Source organism: Tenrec ecaudatus, chromosome 2, assembly GCF_050624435.1.
Source record: "Tenrec ecaudatus isolate mTenEca1 chromosome 2, mTenEca1.hap1, whole genome shotgun sequence".
Lineage (NCBI taxonomy): Eukaryota > Metazoa > Chordata > Mammalia > Afrosoricida > Tenrecidae > Tenrec > Tenrec ecaudatus.
This window is the reverse complement of record NC_134531.1, coordinates 131,580,393-131,587,599: the sequence shown is the minus strand read 5'-3', so window position 1 is coordinate 131,587,599 and position 7,207 is coordinate 131,580,393. Positions and strand designations below refer to the sequence as shown.

At 45.0% G+C, this 7,207-nt stretch overlaps 1 protein-coding gene across 1 annotated transcript in view; it reads left to right on the top strand.

Annotated features, from left to right (window-relative positions):
• The first annotated feature begins 1,194 nt into the window (after positions 1-1,194).
• The window catches only part of C2H5orf63 (chromosome 2 C5orf63 homolog), a 32,423-nt gene continuing 26,410 nt past the window's right edge, over positions 1,195-7,207 (top strand). The window contains exon 1 of the mRNA XM_075541482.1: positions 1,195-1,258. The gene's annotated coding sequence lies outside the window, so the exon portion shown is untranslated. The remainder of the gene's footprint in view (positions 1,259-7,207) is intronic.

Below are 7,207 nucleotides of genomic sequence, written 5' to 3'. Positions count from 1 at the left end.
TAAAATATTGCTACCTGATGTCGTCCTGGTGAAGAACGTGGAAAATACCACACACAGATTGCCAAAAGGACAAGCAAATGTGTCTTGGAAGAAGTGTGGCCAGGGTGCTCTTTAGAGACAAGGATGGCAAGACTTAGTCTCACATTCTGTGGATATGTTGTTGGGAGAGACCAGTCCCTGGAGAAGGACATCGTGTTTGGTAAAGTAGAAGGGCAATGAAGGGACGAAGGCCCTCAATGAGATGGATGGACAGTGGCTACAATCATATGACCAGGCACAGAAACAATTGTGAGGATGGTGCAGGACCAGGCAGTGTTTCCTTCTGTTGTGCACAGGGTCACTATGGGTCATAACCAACTTGGTGGCACCCGACAACAACAACAACCAAATGCCTCATTTGCTTACACAATTTTAATTTGGGATGGAGAGGGGACGGCTCTGAGTTTTACTCACAAGCCTATTCCTCATTACCTAGCTCAGCTCTGCCCAAAGGAAAATCCAAAACCCAACAAACACAATAACATCAACAACAAAACCCAAGCCCATTGCGTCCAGTCATTTCCAAACCAAGAGGGGGACAGTAAACTAACAAATAAATCAAGGAATACAAAACCACAACAAAAAAGAAAACAACTAACTGCCCACAAGTCAATTCCAACTCATAGTGACCTGTAGGGCAGGGAAGGGCTGCCCCTGTAGGTTTCTGAGACTGGCACTCTACAGGAGTTGAAGTCCCCGTCTTTCACCCACGGGTGGGTTTGAACTGGTCTTGCCCTTAGCAGCCCACCGCTCGCTTACCCTCTGGAAAGAGCCCATGGAGCACTTCTACTTTGCTTCCATGGGTCACTCGGACACCAGGCTCCTTCTAAACAAATCCTAAGCAAAAGACCCAACTCACACCCTGTGGGGCTGTATACAACTGCCCAAAGGGTTAAGCGGCTCTCACAACAGAGCTCTTTATTTCACATTTATTTCAAGCGACCCCCCTTACACGTGGGGTGCTCTTCTGTGACTCTTGTTTTTTAAAACACGGTTTGCCTTTGGGTTTTATCATGTCATTCTTTCCCGCTTGACAGCCCAGGTCTGGCCGCCTTCAATGGGACCAGGGAGGAATGTGGGGCAAACCCACAGCTGGAGGCCAGCTGGCAGGGCGGAAGTGCAACGTGCGGGGCGCTGAGGGCGGAAGTGCCGGTGCGGGGCGCTGAGGGCGGAAGTGGCGGCGGGCCGGAAGCGGCGGCTCCGTGGAGGGCAGACGCAGGTGGGTCCCGGTAGCCTGGCGCGGACGAGCTGGCGCCCGATGCAGGCGGGGGAGATGGGCCGTGAGCCCTTCCCTGGGCAACGCAGTGCCGGCGTCGATGGCCGTTCCTTAAGCCGCAGCCGTCAATCCCGGCCTGGGCGTGGGAGGGTGTGCGCACGCGCGCAGGTCGTAGCCGTCTGCAAAGTGAACAAACTCTCCGGCGGGAAAAGGCCGCCTTTGCAGCGAAAATTGGAAACGGTTCTTGGGTTTCCGTGGTCAGCCCGGTGAGGTGCCTGTCTTTAAGTACAGTAAACACTGGAGCAGCCACGTTGACCTTTACGTGAGGGTGAAGAGGTGGAAGGTGCAGCAGGGAGCATTGGGCGCGGGGCTCGCTGGATGGGCGCTCTGGACCTCGGACCTGCCCTCTTGGGTAAAAGCCACCCTCTGCTTGCGGAGCGACGGGAGACTGTGGAGCTTGTACCATGTCCTTAGCCTTGTTAGTCAGCCCTGGCAAATACCAGCTCGTGCACTTTTACAGTTACGTCCGAGTAGAAAGCAAATACAGGACCATAGCGATGGAGGCAAGAGCTGTAAATTACTGCTAAGTGACTTTCTGGGGCTCTGGCCTGATGGGAATTTTTTGCCTGGATGAGCTTTATTCTTTTTCCTTCATAGATAGTGTTTTATATCGTACTTTATATTTTAGCACCCTTTGAAAAAAGCCACACGGTGACCTGACTGCAAGACTCTGCTCAAAGACTGGGCTAGGGTGTCGTTAGTAGATGCTGTCCAGTGCAGCAAGGAAACACTGCTTGGTCCTACGGCATCCTCACATTTGCTATGCCTCAGCCCAGTCTTGCTGCCATTCTGTCAGTCTGTCTCACTGCGGGTCTTCCTCTCTTTAACAAACATGATGTCTTTTCACCAGACACTGATACTGCTTACTAACATGTCCAAAGTACATAAGATGGAGTCGCATCATCCTCGAGGCTAAGGACTATCCCCGTGGATCTCTAGTGCATGTCCCAGCATAAGCAGGGCTCTTATAAGCACTAATTGTCTTAGTTAAGCAGCCGTTCCAGCCCTGCCATAATGACAGCATGCACACTGAGGAGGCTGATGGCCACAGTCTCATTAATGATTGTTTCATGATAAATGGAGAAACGGCTGAAGCAGATTTTGTCTTGCTTGGATCCACAGCCAATGCTCATGGAAGCAGCAGTCAAGAGATCAAAAACTGGGTTGCACAAGACCTCTTTGGAGCGTTGAAAGCAAGGATGTTACTAAAGGTGTGCCTGGTCCAAGCCATGGTGTTTTCAATTGCTGCATATGCATGTGAACGTTGGACATTAAATAAGAAAGATCAAAGAAAAATCCACGCGTTTGAACTGTGGTATTGGCAAGGAAATTCAAAGTATCATGGACTGTCAAAAGAACAAACATCTATCTTGGAAGAAGTATAGTGAGAATGCTCCTTAGAGGCAAGGACGGCAAAACTTGGTCTCAAGTACTTGAACATGTTATCAGGAAAGCCCAGTGCCTGGAGAAGGATATCATGCTTGCTAAAGTGGAGGGGCAGCAAAAAAAGTTGAAGGCCCTTGACAAAATGGACTGACATGGTGGCTTCAACAGTGGGTTCAAACATAAGCACAATTGTGAGGATTCAGGTACAGGACCAGGCAGTGCTTTCTGTTGTACACAGGGTCACTAACTATGAGTCAAAACCAACTCGATGGCACCTAACAGCAACACCAGCTTATAAATGCCTATAAAGCTCTCTACTAATATTTGGAACTGTAGACTTTAAGTGGGTTGTAGGTAAATAACAGGGAGACATTTACTATGGTTGGACAAAGAGGTGAACTCTAGAAGCCCTGAATGATTACAGTAATATTCAGGCAAGACAGAACTTATCCCAGAGGTGCAAAATGTCAAAGCCTAATAACCCTGCTCTGCAGAACCAGAAAGATCCTGTTGTAAATTTGAAAATGAACGGGGCTGGTACTTTAGGCAGGACAAATTCCCAAACATTAGCTCTTCCTTGCTTTATATGGTCAGTGGTGGCCACCTGCTAAGGAAAGATGATTTTTTTTTTTTTGGTCTCCATCAGAGGGATATGTATAGACAACAGATAAGTAAATAGAAATGAATAATTTCAAACTTAGAAATCAGTTGGGCTGTTTTTCTATTTTGTTGCTCCAAAATAAGCTGTACGTGTGTGTTACAAATCATTTTTATTCATTTGTTTGTTTGCTCTTTAGAGACAATGTCATTTCAGTGCTTTTAGTCTAAATGTCAGTACAATTGTTTGGCTTAGCAAGTCCACTTTTTCCCCAATGGTCTGAATATATGAAAGAATTGTGCAATTATCACCACAATCAATTTTAGAACATTTTGTTCGTTTGTATACCCATTATTATTAGCTCCTTGTTTCCCCACAACCGCCCTGCCCTAACTATTTGTATTAGTCTGGGTAGACTAGAGAAACAAATCCAGGGAGACTCATATGTGCGTAAGGAAGAGGTTTATATACAAGAGCAATTGAACATTGAGAAAATATCCAGATAAGTCCAACATTAGCCCATATGTCTTATACCAAACTATAAAGCCGTCTGTAGACTAACAAAACACATGCAATGATGCTGAATGCAGGAAGATCACAGGCCAGTGGGTGGGATCAAGTGGCACTGGAAGCATCTCAGCGCTGGCAGGGGTGTCCACCTGACTTCTCCAGTCCAGGGTCTGACTGCATCTCGGTAGGTCCATGTGGCTTCTCCAGCTCCCAGGGTCTATGTAATGCCATGTGTCTTATCAGTAAAGCGTCTCCAAGGGAGTGAGCCAAGAGAGCGGGGGGAAGGGGAGGGGGAGAGAGAGTAGTGTATCCTGCCTCCAAGGAGGGAGTACAGGAGTTCCCAGAATTCTCAGGAGAAGGCCATGGCCACACAGAGGCCTTATCGGCTATGACCTGATTGACAGACTAGACTCTAACCCTTCACTCAATCCTCTCAAGTCCCAAATTGACGCCAGATTATGAAACTACCGCACTATTAGTGTAATTACTGTCCCTGTAGATTGACTTATCCTGCCTAAAATAAAGGATCCCTGGTGGTATATATAGTGGTTATGCATTCAGCTGCTAATTACAGGTCAGCAGTTTGAAACCAGTCACTCTGCAGGAGAAAGATGAGGTTTTCTACTCCTATAAAGAGTTACAGTCTCAGAACCCACTGGAACAGTTCCACCCTGTCACCATGAGTCAGCATTGATTTGGTGGCAGAGTGTTTGTTTGAACAAATGTTAGGGTATTTGTTTGTTTTGTTTTGTTTTTAATTTTAAACAAACTTGTTTCACACACTTGGGTATACTCTAGCTGGCTGATATATTCAGTTGCTCTAATGGCCATGCTTGAGGTCTTAACATAGCAGGACATTGAGGTGATCTAATACAAGGCATGAAGCTTTTTTATGTTCCTTATTTTAAATCAGATTTTTACAACTGCTTTATTCAAGGAATGTACATCAGCGGAAGCCAGAAGCCAGCTGGAACAGTTCCTGCATGTGGTTTTAATCTTGTTTGCAGTTATTTTGAAGGGGAGAAACCATCTGGATCAGGGATGTGTAGCTAGTTACACAGATAGCAGGGATGAGGTGAGCGGTCTTCCTCCTTCCTTGAATACTGCACAGCAAATCTAGGGACAAAAGCATTTGGGGAAGAATGTAAAATTAAAGGTTTTGGCTAAATTGAGCATATACATTATCCCGCACTCCTAGCTCTCCATCCCAGTTACAGCCACGGGGAACAGGAAACCGGACAGCATTGCTCTCTTCTTATTCCAGTCCTCCTCCCTGTTTCCCAAAGTGGAAGCAAAACTCAAGGTACCTTCCATTTTTAGAATGTATCCATTGCCAAGAATGTCAGGGCCTTTCACCAGTAATATCTGGTAACATCTCTTTTACTGCTGTTACCTTCACCGTTCATGGTACTGTATTTGTCTGTAAATCTTTCTATTGCCCAAGATGTGAGTCCTTAAGGGCAGATATAGTTCCTTAACCACTTTGATATTTCTAGCACTTGGCCTGGTGTGTTACAAACATTCAGTACATGCTACGGAAATGAAAAGACAGTGTCCCTGAAGGGAGGCTGGATTTATAATGTGTGTTAAAACGTCACTGAGAATGCAGCAAAGTAAAGGATATTTACCAGGGTTGCTTTCAGGAGGTTACTAGATGCAATTGAAAGGAATGATTTGATGAGCCGCTTAGAGCGGAGAGGGCATAGTTCAGAATCCATTGTTACTGTTAGTTGTTGAGTCAGCTCGGTCCTATGCTTGGCGACCTTAGGTATGACAAAATAAAACATGGCCTGGTCCTGCCCCATCCTCACATTCCTCAGTAGGTTTGAGCCCATTGTTGCAACCACTGTCTCCTTCTGCCTCAGGGAGGGTTGCTTTTGCTGGCCCTAAACTTTATCAAGCCTGAGGTCTTTTTCTAGCATTTGGTCCTTATAGATGATGTGTCCAAAGCCACCCCATGTGCCTGATCTCATCAAAGTAAGCAAGGCACAGTCTCCCTTTCCTCACTCCCATCACCAAATAAAACAGCCTTCCAAGGAGGTTTGGCCTGGTCAGGTGCAGATCCTGTATTGTGTTAAATGAGGAGGCTCCCTGAAAGACCTTAACAACCAACTGCAACATTCCACCCTTCCTCTAGGCTAGTCTGGCTCACTTCTCGCCCAAATACCAATTGAGCAAATAGTCGAAGAGTATCCATTTGAAAAATCAACCCAAACCCACTGCCTTTGAATGGATTCTCATCTATCTGTGTAGGACAGAGTAGAATTTCTCCCAGGGATTTCCAAAGATATAAAGCTTTACAGGAGCAGAAAACCTCACCTTTTCCCATTGGATCAGCTGGTGAGTTTGAAATGCTGACTTTGTGGTTAACAGTCCAACACTCAACCCTCTGTGCTACCAGGGTGCTGTATCCTTTTGAAGGGATACCAAATTATTAGCCTAACAAGGGTATCCAAATCTTGGTTTGAGGCTACCTTTAAAAATAGTGACACCTATGTATAGACATTGTTTTAAGGGTAGGTTACCCAAATAATATTAAAGGAAACTGAAAATTGTGTTTTCTGCTTTATGAGTAATAGTCCCAAGGAGTTCAAAGTTGACAGCTTTTTGTGTTGTAGTAGGGCAGACATGTGCTATATGCTATTTCCTGTCATTGCCAATGGGATTGTAGCTGATCCCAAATTGCAAACAACTGGAAATAGATGAACTTCCTTGCATGGGTGCATTACCTTTTCATATTAATCATGAAATAATGGGAGATGGTTTATAGCTTATTCAGAAGGGAAGGCATGAAATAGAATTATTTAACTTTTTACTTATTCTTAAAGCATGTAGTTCTTCGAGTCAATTAAGAGAAAGAAAACTGTTTAAGGTGAGACAGCTTAGAATTTAAATCAGAAAGACAAAAATAAAAAATCTAAATTCAATTCTTTTTTTTCCAGGTTCAAATTGAAATTAATCTGAAATTTCTTAATTTAGAGATCTCTCACTTCCATCGAGTCAGTGCTGCCTCATCGTGGGTTGCCCACAATGAGTTTCCAAGATTGTAACTACTTACGGGAATAGAAAGCCCAGTCTTTCTCCCTCGGAGTTCCTGGTGGAGTTTCATGCTGACCAGCCCAGCACATAACCACTCCACAACCAGGGCTCAGCTGGATTCTTGTCATTTGGCTTTGTTTTCCAATCTGCCATGTCAGGCTGAGACTTCCTTCTCTCCATCTGAAACTTCCGCCCTAAGTGGAATGTGCTATTTGGCACATTGTGAAGACTAACATCTAAAGCTTTTGAGAGACTTTGAGAGAAAGGAGGTTGAAATTGGAAATTATTTTTCATTCTGTACTTGATTCCTTATTCAAAAAAAGATGCTACTGCCCAAGGAGAAAATAGCAATAAATAAG